This window comes from Pleurodeles waltl, chromosome 10 (assembly GCF_031143425.1).
Source record: "Pleurodeles waltl isolate 20211129_DDA chromosome 10, aPleWal1.hap1.20221129, whole genome shotgun sequence".
NCBI classification, from domain to species: Eukaryota; Metazoa; Chordata; class Amphibia; order Caudata; family Salamandridae; genus Pleurodeles; species Pleurodeles waltl.
In genome coordinates, this window is record NC_090449.1 from 620138580 (window position 1) to 620152207 (window position 13628).

Genomic DNA, 13628 nt, shown 5'->3' on the forward strand with positions numbered 1-13628 from the left:
GAAATCCAAGAGTAAAAACAGTATGTGGTTGTGGAATAGTCTGCAATAAAAAAGGTAGTATACACCAATCACAGTATGTCAAGTACAAACACCAGTCCTATCCTCATCTCTGATAACCAATGTTAGAAATGGGGTCTCTAGCTGGCAGTCAGTTTACACCCTGTCCAAGTAGGGACCCTCACCCTAATCAGGGGAAGGGAGATACTCAGGTCAGATAACCCCTGCTCACCCCCTTGGTAGCCTGGCACAAGTACTCAGGCTTATCTCAAAGGCAATGTGTAAAATATTTGTACCAACACACACATAGTAACACAGTGAAAACACCACAAAATGACTCCACACCAGTTTAGAAAAATAGCCAATATTTATCTAAATCAAACAAGACCAAAACGACAAAAATTCAACATAAACAAGCAAAGGTATGACTTTTAAAAGTAAAAAGAGTCTTCATCCACAGAAATAAATGGATGCGTTGTTTTACCGCAAAGTACCTGGTGTGCTTCAAAAATAAAGCCATACGGGCGAGCGTGCATCAGAAAAGCAAGTGGTGTCGATTCCTTACTCACAAGGGAGGGCTTGCGTCAATTCTTTCTTCCCTGGGTAAGCAATGCGTTGGTTTCTGGACCAGCACACTTGGGTCTGTGCAGCGATGTTGAAGATTTTGACACCCAGGGAAGATGCGTGGAAAATCCTGAATGCTTGGCAGCGATGAATCTGTACAGAGCTGGTGATACATCGATTTCAGCGGCGCTGCGTAAATTTTTCAGCTGCTGTTCAGTGCTGCGTCGATCTTTCTGCCACTCGACTTTGCTGCATGGATTTTCTCTCTTGTTCTGCCAGCTTCTCCTTTCAGGGCCCCAGGGACTGGATGTGGCACCACTTGGCAAGTCAGGGGGTCTCAGCAAGAGAGCCCAGGTGGTGGCAGATAAAGTCTTTGATCTTCCTGAGACTTCTTAATAGGAGGCAAGCTTAGTCAGAGCCCTTGGAGAATCTTCACAAGCAGGATGCACAGCAAAGTCCAGCCTTTGTCCTCTTTAAGGCACAAGCAGCAACTGCAGGCCAACCCAGCAAAGCACACACATCAAAGGGGAAGTACCTCTCCTCCAGCTCATCAGCTCTTCTCCTTGGCAGAGATTTCTCTTGATCCAGAAATGTTTTAAACATCTGTGTTTTTGGGTCCACTACTTATACTCATTTCTACCTTTAAAGTAGACAAACGTCAAAGGAAAGTCTCTGTTGTTCACAAGATCATGCCTTGCCCAGGACTGTCCCCAGACACATTCCAGGCGGTTGGGGACTGCATTGTGTGAGGACAGGCACAGAGCACTTTCAAGTACAGGTGTCAGCTCCTCCCTCTCCAGTTTAGCCCAGGAAGCCTCATCAGAATATGCATGACACACCTCAGCTCCCTTTGTATTACTGTCTAGAGGGAATTCAGAAACAGTCCAACTGTCAGTCTGACCCAGACATGGATTCCACAGTCAGGCAGAGGCACAGAATGGTTAAGCAAGAAAATGCTAACTTTCTAAAAGTGGCATTTTCAAGCACACAATCTAAGAACCAACTATACCAAAAGAGGTATTGTTGGACATGGCCCTTTTTGCAGGATCATCCCCAAACTTTTTGCCTCCTTCCTCCTATTTTTTCTAAACAGTTTCTGTTGGCTTTAGGAATAGGGACACTTTAACACTGCTAGCCAGTGCTAAAGTGCATTTTCTCTCTGTGTTAATTGTATTGTTGATTTGTTTATTCATGATTGGCATTTCTGATTTACTAATAAGTCTCTAGTAAAGTGCATTAGAGGTGCCAGGGCACATCAAATGCTACTAGTGGGCCTGCAGCACTGATTGTGCCACCCACATGATTAGCCCTGTAAACATGTCTCGGACCTGCCACTGTAGTGCCTGTATGTGCAGTCTTGCACCACCAATTAGACTTGGCAAGTGTATCTACTTCCCAGGTCTAAACCTTCCCTTTTCATATATGTAAGGCACCCATAAGGTAGGTCCTAGGTAGCCCCATGAGTAGGGTGCAGTGTATGTTAAAGGTGGGACATGTATTGGTGTGTTTTACATGTCCTAACAGTGAAATACTGCCAAATTCCGTTTTCACTGTCGCAAGGCCTATCTCTCTCATAGGTTATTATGGGGTCTGTCTTTGGATATCTTTTAAGTGCAGTTTCCTTTTGAGAGCAGACAGAAATCAGGAGTTTGGTATGTCTGAACTCACAATTTGAAAATACATCTTTTGGTAAAGTTGTTTTTTAAATTGTCAGTTTGAAAATGCCACTTTTAGAAAGAGGGCATTTTATTGCTTAAACCATTCTGTGATTCTGCCTGCTTTTGTATTCCCTGTCTGGGTCAGACTGATAGTTGGGCTGTTTGTGAATCCCCTCTAGACAGTGACACAAAGGGAGCTGGGGTGTAGCCTGCACATCCTGATGGGCCATCTGAGATAGAGTGGAGGGAGGAGTGGTCACTTACAGCTGAATGGGCTGTGCCTGCCCTCACACAATGAAGTCTCAAACCCCCTGCTGTGTGTCTGGGGCCTGGCCTGGGCAATGCAGGATCCGGTGAAAAACAGAGACTTCCCTTTGAAGTTTGCCTACTTCAAAGGCAGAAAGGGGTATAAATAGTGGACGAAAACCCCAGATTCTTAGATCACTTCTGGAACCAAGAGGAACCTCCACCAAGGAGAAGAGCTGAAGAGCTGAGGAGAAGTGCTGCCCCTGCCTGTGACTGTGCTTTGTTGGGCTATCCTGCGGTTGCTGCTTCTGCCTTTTAAAGGGGACAAAGACTGGACTTTGTTGTGCATTCCTGCTTGAAGAAGAAACTCCAAAGACTTGAACTGAGCTTGCCTCCTGTTTTGAAGTCTGAGGGCCATCAAAGACTTCCCCTGACAGCACATGGACTCTCTGCTGAGACTCCTGCCAAGTGGTGCACTATCCAGTCCCTGGGCCCTTGAAAGGTGAAGTTGGCAGAACAAGAGCTGAAATCCAAGCACAGAACACTGAGCGTGGAAGTTCTCGATGCACCATCTGCCACCCGGCTGATAAACGACGCTCCACCCGCTTTGAGGCTGAAATCAATGATCCACCTGCATCGTGGCTGAGAGATCGACGCATCGCAGCTGGAGAAATGATGCAACACCCGTTTGCGGCTGCTGATAATGGCGCACACCGTGCGACTGGATTTCTCATGCATCGTCCCTGGGCGTCAAAGTAATTCTGAACATGCGTTGATCCGAGGTGCCCTGTCCGGAAATCAACGCATGCAGGGCCTCCAATGCAAGTGAGTAATCAATGCATTGCTGACTTTTCCAATGCACGCTCGCCCGTGCAGCTTTATTTTTGACGCAAACCGGGTACTTTGTGTAAAATCAACGTTTCCATTATTTTCTATTGAGTAAGACTCTTATTCATTTGAAAATTCATATCTTGACTTATGAATGTTAGATTTTTGTCGTTTTGGTCTTGTTTGATTTAAATAAATATTACCTATTTTTTTCTAAACTGCTGTGGTGTCCATTTTGTAGTGTTTTGACTGTATTGCTGTGTGTGTTGGTACAAATACTCTACACATTGCTTCAGAGATAAGCCTGACTGCTTGTGCCAAGCTACCATGGTGGAGAGCAGGGGTTACCTTGAGTGTGGAATCTCCATTGCCCTGACTAAAGTGAGAGTCCCTGCTTGGACAGAGTGCAAACTGACTGCCAACCAGAGACCCCATTTCTAACAAGTATTTTGTAAATTGTGAGTTCAGAGACCCCAAACTCCAAATGTCCTTCTGTTCCCAATCGGAAACTGCACTTAAAAGGTATTTAAAGGCAATCCCTATGTTAACCTATGAGAGAGGTAGGCCTTGCAATAGTAAAAAAACAAATTTGGAGGTATTTCACTATCAGGACATGTAAAACACACAAGTACATGTCTGACCCTTTAAATACACTGCACCCTGCCCCTGGGGCTACCTAGGGCCTACCTTAGGGGTGACTTAGTAAAAGGGAAGGTTTGGGTCTGGCAAGTGCGTACACTTGCCAGGTCAAATTGGCAGTGCAAAGCTGAACTCACAGACACTGGAGTGGCAGGTGAGAGACATGTGTACAGGGCTACTCATGTGGGTGGCACAATCAGTGCTGAGGGCCCACTAGTAGCATTTGACTTACAGGCCCTGGGCATCTCAAGTGCACTTTAATACGAACTTAATAGTAAATCAAATATGCCAATCAGGAATAACGAATCATAATCACAATTTACACAGGGAACACTTGTACTTTAGCACTGGTCAGCAGATTTAAAGGGCCAGATTTATGTTTTTTAAGCAAAACTGCGCAAATGCAGTTTTGCGTCAAAAATGTTAGCACTGGCTAGCGTCATTTCTTAACTCCACCCGTGCGTCATAGTTATACTTTGATGCATGGTGGCGCAAACAACAGGTTAGAGTAATTTTCCCTGACGCTAACCATTGTGTCTTGTCATAAGGCAAAATGACGTTAACGCAGGAACAATGACTCTAATCCGGTTTGCGACATGGAAAAATGTTGCAAAGCGAATATGCGCCATTTTTTACCACAATAGCGTCAAAAATCAACGCAATTGCAGCAAACATTGCTAAGGGTCCCAAAATGGATCCCAGAAGCCAGGAGAGACCCCAGGGAGACCCCAATCAACCAGGAACCAGCCAGCAGGACACAGACAAGACCCAGGGGAGAGAAAAGAAGAAGAGGAAGTGTCACTTCAATGCAGAGGAGCATGAAATCTTGGTCAGAGAGGTGACGGAGCACCAGCATCAACTATTGATCACCTTGAAATTGTCAATTGGAAGGAGAGAGGCAATTTGGCAACAAATTGTGGACAAGATTAACAGTGTGGCAGAGGTCAAGAGAACTGTCACCGAGTGTATGACACGCTGGCATGACTGCAAGTGCAGGACAAAGGAGAAAATGGCAAGGAACAGGAAGGCAGCACTGCAGACTGGAGGTGACAGTCCAGCCCCGCAAAAGGACCTGGACGAGATGGAGGAGATGGTTGCAGCAGACGACGGATGATGGAATCGCAGGACAGCGCAGACTACCAGCAAACAACACATATGCAGGGTAAGTTGCACAGGGGGCAAAAATCCCTAAATGTCAGATGTAAGAAGGGGTAGGTACATACCTACTACACAATTCATGTCAGCCCTGAAAATCAGGCAGTGGAAAGGGCAAAGGGGACAGGCACTGGTGCATAGGCTGTGCAGGGACATCCAGGGACACAGCACAACACCAACAACCTTTGCATGGGGGTACACCGCCATGCCAAAGCTGCTGAAAATGCTGAAGCAGACCAGGAGTATAGGGTAGAACGTAAAACTAGTCTGCTGTCACAGGACAGCTGGTATTGTCAGAATGTAATCTAGAGGACAATGCCCAGTCTCAGGCCATTGGCTCAAGTGGCATTTACCATTGACAATTGCCACAACTACCTGTGCTGTGTGTGAGGGTCAATTAGGAAATGGCAGTTAGGAGTCCATGGCACAAAAACACTCACAATGAGGGATCAGTATGACTACGTGATCAGTCCCCATCAATCCCTATCCAAGTTCAACTTCTGTCAATTGCTCATGTCCATAGACTCAATACACATCAGGCACTGGCACATACATTATGAAGTACACAGCAGTAATCTCATACCCATGCTGCCCATTCTAGGGTCTACCCCTGTGCCTGTGTCACAATAGCTGCAATGCCACCATGCAACATCTCAGGTGTCATAGTCCTAAGACAACTGCATTAAGATGGAAGGACATATGTGAATAGCTAGGCAAACACACCCGCACAGTCATAAGAGGAAATAGAACTCTGTCAGGCCCATCAGTGCAATGCAATGTAGCACACATACGCACACCTGTATTGTTTCATGGAAATGCAATACATGGTATGGTGCTATGTCTCAGCACCGTACAGGTGTATGTGAAAAATTATAGACTGGGACAGGGCCATATTGTTATGTGTGGTGCATGTGGCATCAGCATATCAACAATCATTGCAAGGCCTCACCATGCTAATGGAAGCAGAGGGAGGGTTGATTAGGACAAGAAGGTGGCAAGCCACAAATTGGACAGAACCCACACCTAGAACATGTGACACATACATGCAGGTGGGGCATAGGCCTCAGAGACAGCAAACATTAATGACAGAAACAATGCATGGGAAACCAAGATTACAATGTACCACCAATAGAACGTCACATTACAACTGCCACAACACGGACACACTAATTGTACAATATCTAATTGTAGAGGACGATGGCTCTCCTGTGTGTCTGTCTGTCCTAGACTACCCTGATGACCTGGATGACCAGCTGACAACCATCAGCCAGGAAACCCTCCAAGATGTCCTGGGAACCCTCCAGACACCACCTCCAGTCGCAAGGAGAAGCACACATGTAGCAGCCATCCCAGAGGACCCACCTCGACCCCAATAGTAAGACCTGGCAGTTCAAACACAGCTGAGGACTCTGATGACACTGCGACCACCTTTGAGAGGACAGTTGTGGGAGTGCAGCAGGAGTTGGCCAAAAAGGTGCTGGTAGGGATGCAATCTATGGCAGCCAGCCTTGAGGGGATGCGCATGTGCATGATGGCATCTGCAGAACAGTCAGCAGCCATACAAGTCACACAATCACTACTGCAGGGAGTCCAACAGTGTGTGAGGGACCTCACCACTGCTGTGAGGGAGTTGCCACAACATCTGCCCTCCCAGACTTACAGCTGCATGCATGACAACAAGCTGGACTCCCTCATGTCAGACATGGCTGCCTTCCACAGGGATGTTGCTGCCATACTCAGTAATCAGCAGCTCCTCCTTGCTGCCGTTATGCCATAACTAGTTCCACAGATGGCAGGTGCAGGGAATTCGGAGTCCACTTCTACAACCACTGAAGTGTGTTTTGCCCCCTCAAACCCACCACCACCACCATCAAGGGCAGAGGAGACAACACACACATCAGAGGATGAAGATGTGGAACATATCACCTTCACCCATCGGAGTACCCGGTAGCACCAGCAAATGCCACATGGGCACTGATTTTCCTTTGTCCTGTGCTTGACAACATACCAGTGTTGCTACAGTTGTTGACATGCACTCTTCACCGACACACTGTTAACCTTACCACTATGGACTGCAATTGTCTCTCACTACCCAATTGGCAATTCATGTTCCTCTCTACTGAATGATACTTCATTCCAGCATGTCCAATGACATTTCCCTCAACCTTGCTCTTGTGTTGAGTCACAATAGAATGCTTTACACTAATGGGGTCACAGACCTGGACTATGTAAATATTGCACTACTGTACCTTAAAATAAACAGCACCTACTCAACCACTTTGTCTCTTTGTAATGTGACACATCTACTTTGCTGGGGATTTGTGATGCATATAACATTTCAATGGTCACAGAGTGTCAATACCAGAGTGCTGAAATAATGTGGGCAGATATTTACACACAAGGACCATGACTTCTAATTCTTCTGTGCTGTTTTTGCCTCATTTTTTAAGTAAAAGCAGCACAAACTTACAAAATATCATTGTAATTTGTAAGTTTGTGCTGCTGTTGTATTACAAAATGAGGCAAATGCAGTGTAATAATAGTATATTTCTGGCATAAGGTATCTACAAGATGAAACTCAATGCTGGCCACATCCCCCTACTAGAAAGTCATTGTGTATGTGACATTTGCTTCAAAACATACATGCCTCACCCACAACATACAGCAGGAATGGCTGTGTGAGAGTGTTTGGCCAAAAACTTCAGCTGGGAGTACAATTAAAACACATAGGCCTGAATTTTGTATACTTAACCTCATCAGAAATTGAGACTACTTAGTTTAGCACTGTTTACATGAATATCAGGTTGCAGGCAGATGTCCAACAGTGCCCCACATTCCAACACAGGACCCAAGCAATAACAGCTTTAAAACCACACCTACCTGTCCAATGCATGGTTACCATAGTCACGTTGAGTGGTGGGTACAATGGATGGCAGATGCATAGCAATTTAACTTTGTTGTAGCTGCCTGTGTGACGGCAAAGTTGGAAGTGGGAATTAACAAGTCAAGAGTGGGGATGTGGATGCAGGACGGAATACACAGTCCAATAGAAAAATTGGCACTGTACACTCATGCAAAAACCCTGATCCCCCAACGTATGACACATGCCATAAAGGAGTACCTACAACTTTATTAACTATGTGCAAAAGAGAACTTAAAACTATGTCACACTCTTATACTAACCTAATCTATCCTAACTATACATTACCCACAACTGGCCATAACTACTCTAAGCTAAGCTTACTTACCACATTTAACAACACACTCTAAACATTTGCCCCTAACCCCCTTATATGACGGGGGTAGGAAAACATATACTAACCTAAAAAGATACTAACTGAAAGTAAACAAATATACATTTTTTTGTGTTTTTTTTATTAGAATAACCAAAAGCCCCAACATTAACCCCCACCCACCCACAAACTAACATGTAATAATATGGACCCCCACCTACTTATCCTATCTAAACTACTACCCTACTCTAACCTATCACTAAACCCCCCATAAACCCAATTAAACACTGGATAAGAAAAGAGGAGGGAGGGGACGGAATTAGAGGTGAGGTAAGGCAGGAGTTCGGCTATTTCTGTCTACATCCCGCTGGAGAGTGTCAAGCTTTTTAATGACTTTCCGCATGACCCTCTGGAGCTGTGAAATGGCAGCCATGTCCAAAGCAGCAGATGTGGTGGTCTGTGTACCAAAAGTAGTTGCTCCTGCAGGTGTGGTGGTGCTAATGTGGAAGGTACAGCAGGTGTGGTGGGTGTTGGTCCCAAGGTTGAGGGTGCAGCAGGTTGGGCTGATGTTCTGGTGGCCGCTGTGCTACTGGCTGTATTTGTGGTGGTGGCTCCACCTGTTGTGGCCAATGTCGGTCCCCCTTGACTGAAAGCCCGCCGTTCTCCTGTGGCTCTCTCTCTCCGATAGCGTCTTGCCATCCTCTGGAACCCAGACTCGATATCCAAGATGTGCCGGTACCTCACTGCCCGCCTCTGGAATTCCCTGATCTCCACTACATTCATGTTGGCAGCTGTAAAAATGAGACAGGCAACCATCAGTGTCATCATTGTGTGTTGCATATGCAGATGATAATCTAACACCCTCCCTCAAATTGCACATACAGTCCAAATCACAGTCCAGATGATATATTGTCACTGAGGAATAAAATGACAATACTGCCTTAAAAGCACAGCACAGCAAAGCACAACAAGAGGTGTACCATATAAAGTGATATGTGCATTGATGTAGTGCAATGTGTCACAATGCAAATGCAGCAAGTACTTAACATGGGCCAGGCCAACTAATCATTTTTATCATCTGAGTCAACTCCAAGTCACCCAAGACCAGTGATTTGTATATGTAATTGGCAGGATGGTATGCCGTTGGTAATCATAAGAGGTCAGTGTTGTTTGGAACACGTGCATGCTTGAATGATATGACTGTCATCTACACTGTGACATCACATCTACCCACATATATGTTCTTCCCCTACCCCTGTGCCTCAGGGGGGATGGGCATGCAATACATCATCACAACTGTCGTGGACAACCACGAAGCCATGTCCACCTGTACATGGATTTTGTGAGTGGAACACATGTGAGGAGGGCTGCCATCTAGGAATGAGGTATCCATTTGTCAATCACATCTACATTCATGTTTCCATTTGTGAACAACCACCAACACCTGATCTGCCAACACATTTCCAAAATCACCCCCATTGATGACAGCACACATCTGGCCTTGACCTGCATGCACGCCTATTACATACCATATAATTGTCACGTAAATGTAGTACAACATATGGGGCTAGATACTGGAGGACAGTTACCCTTTTAGTCCTACATGTACATTACAATACAGGGATGCGCAATTTTGTGTGAAAAACTGATGCATCACTGTCTTGTGAAAATGAGGGTATGACTTGCTGACAATATTCTGACACTGGAGCACTTCCAAGTCAAATGTGGGCCTACATGTGGCTACTAATCACCTTGTTCAGATGCTGCTTCCTATTGCACAGCACAAGACTCCCAATACATGACTTTCTGCCTGTGAATGTGTAACCCTTGCATGGAACACTACGTCTACCTTCAGTCAAGTAATATATCAGATCACCTGCCAGCTCATCATATCTTGCAATAAGTGCACCACACAAGAGTCACTCACACAACAGCTGCAATCACTACACAGGCCAGACATTTTCACACTTACTGGATACGTCTGGGTCCTTCCCTGATGGTATAGGGGGCTGATCCACCTGTAAGACATTGAAAGGAAATATATGCTCAATGTCTGATAACTGTACAAACATGTGGACAACAAATCACAGTGTGTAACATTTTATATGAGTGAGCTGCTGATCCTGCATTTAGACACTCCAACAGACGTACGTTTGCAAACTCACATTGACACTGACACTCCAGTGAGTGATAGACACACATCTGCACACATGCACTGGGCCTAACAATAATGTGGTGCTAAACCTGACTATGGAGATTTGTGGCTAATCCATTTCAGATGGTACTCCATGTCATGATTTGTAATTGGGTGATAATTTCAATGGCACTTCACTGATGCACTGCAATACAAGTGACTAAGGTATTGTGGCTTGTGCATCAAGGGACAATGATTAACTGTGTGATGGACATGTGGGTTAATTTTCAGTCATCAATTATCGTGCATTCAGTGGTCCATAACAGATGTGGCACAGTTATATGTAGGTAACAAATGCCCCATTGGCAGTGTCCCCCTAAGCCGGATATGCTCCCTTTGCCAACATGATGACAATGTAGCGCTAAACATGGATAACACACTTTGCTGTCCCAAAACAGTGAAATGTGGTATGCTGACAGTGTCTTAGCTGATCATCATTGACAGAATGCATGGGCACTGGTGTTGTCATTGCACCTGAAATGTGTTACTCAGGGCCATATGTACCAAGATCAGGTTTTGTGAGTCACACATTGCGAGACTTAGCAACTAGCAATTGGCAAGTAGGATAATCTGAGGTACAACACTGTCAATTACACTGTTTGCAATTCACAAATGGGGTAGCAAATGACCTACCTCATGAATTTTGATGAGGTAGGTCTCATTTTGCAAACCTTTTGGGGATGGCAGCACTCACAGGGATGCTGGCCTGCTGGGCTCAGCAGACCACCATGTCTGTGGCTGCTTTCAAATAGGGATGTACATTTTCGCTTAATTGAAGGGATAAACAGAAAGTGTTTCAAAAATCAATATTATGACTGAAATAATTTTTGGGAAGTAGTCAGTGGTCCGTAGGACAACTTCCTGCTCAGAAACAATTTTTGGGCATGCATTCACAAAGGGGAAGGGATCCCATGGGGACTCCTCCCCTTTTGCAAATGGGTTGGCACCAACTTGAAACAGATGGGAACTGCAATTGTTTAGTGCCAGCATTAGTGCTCAAGAAAAAATCAATCAGGGGACTGCGACTCAATAATAGGATAGGAATACTCCTTCCTAAATGCCACTAGCAAACCCTGTTTTGTGATTGGGCAATGTGATAGCAGAATGCCAAAATTGGGGTTGTGCATTTGAATGAACATTTTTCATGATGTAAAGACACAAAATCTGAAAACTAGGCCGTTTGGGAAAATAATAAATCGCTTGGTACATGTGACCCTAAGTAACAGTCGGACATGACGCAACAAAGCTCAGGACTGCATTGTTAACATGTATAAACATGTGGAATACATCTCAGTACTGGTACACAGTGTGTTCTACTTGCATTCAACATGGCCACAAACATTGCATGCAGCACGTCAAGACATCTGCTACTGTCACTCAGAAGCATTCTTCTGTACACATTTGTCAATGTGATACTCACCAACAGGGCCACCAATCACGACACCCAGGTGGTCCAGCAGGTCCTGTTCTCGGGCCACCAGGTCAGCCCAGGGATGCTTCAGCTGGTGCTCGTTACTTGATGTGTTGAAGACACATTTGAGGTGGTAGAGCACCCTGGCCCCACGCAGCCACATTGACTCTGTGTGATACCCCTGTATCACATGCCCCCCCAACTCCAGCATCATCAGCAGAAAGGGGCACACCAGCCACACAAAGGCCCCAAGCTCCTCCTCACCCTCACCTTGCCTTTCCAGACATGTTAGTGCACAACAAATTAAAGAAAAAAAAGGAAAAAGGAAGGAAAATAAATCTGAAAAAAGGAAACTTACAACCCATTATACAAACCCCAACTAACCCAACTAATCTAACCCCCAAACAGACACCCGACATTACATATACAATCCAAAAAACACTAAAGTACTCAAAAACACTTAAACATGTACAATATACAAATAGAATACACAAAAAGACACAAGAGACACACCACAAGATACAATATACGCAATCCAAAGACGAGCTACACCAAGACACAGACACACAGTCAAGAAAAAAGCACAGACTGTAAAGTGAAAGTGAAAGTACACCTACAGTACCATGTCTGTAAACAGGATTTCCTATTACATCACTTCCAGTCCCCTTTGCGTCCCTTTTTCGGTCTTGCGTGTAATTTTTTTGATGCATACTTAGCATGCGTGAATATATTCTACGCATGTCCTACATGTGCAGCAAAACACCACACATTACCGTGAAACTTCCATTTTAATGGATATCCGCATGCGTGGGGTGCGCTGGGGGAATTAACGCTAAGGGCCCATGTATGTTTACTTAGCGTTTGAGTTGTTTTTCAAAGCAGTTGCGTCAAAATTTCTGACTCAAACTGTGTTAGCTTGATTTTTAATTATTTACCTAGCATGCATGCAGCCTGTATCAAGGTGGTATGACCCGCAGTGTGTGGTATAGTGGTTGGCCGCATGTGGTAGAGCATGCAACTGCGGCACACATTTATACTATCTTTGTGCCGCAATTCCTTCATGTTCTGATACAAAAGAGGTGCAAACTTACTAAATACAATTGTATTTTGTAGGTTTGTACTGCATTTGCGTCAATAAATGACGGAAATGCGGCCTAACAAAAGTATAAATCATGGCCTGTTTGTTTTTTGTGGGAGTGAACTGTTACAACAATATGTGTGTGTTAGACCTGACAGCCTTAGGGTGGTCACCCCTAACTTTTTGCCTGCCTGTCTTCACTTTTTGGATACTGTTTTTCTTGGTTTTTAGACTCTGTGCACTTTACCACTGCTAACCGGTGCTAAAGTGCATATGCTTTCTGTAGGAAGTTGGCTCTGTATATACTATTTCAAAGTAAGAAATAGTGTGCACAGAGTCCAAGGGTTCCCCTTAGAGGTAAGATAGTGGCAAAAAGAGATAACTCTAATGCTCTATTTTGTGGTAGTGTGGTCGAGCAGTAGGCTTATCAGAGGGTAGTGTTAAGCATTTGTTGTACACACACAGGCAATACATGAGGAACACACACTCAAAGGCAATTACAGGCCAATAGGTTTTTATATAGAAACATATCTTTTCTTAGTTTATTTTAAGAACCACAGGTTCAAGATTTACAAACAATACTTTGAATGAAAGGTATTTCACTCAGGTATCTTAGGAACAATAT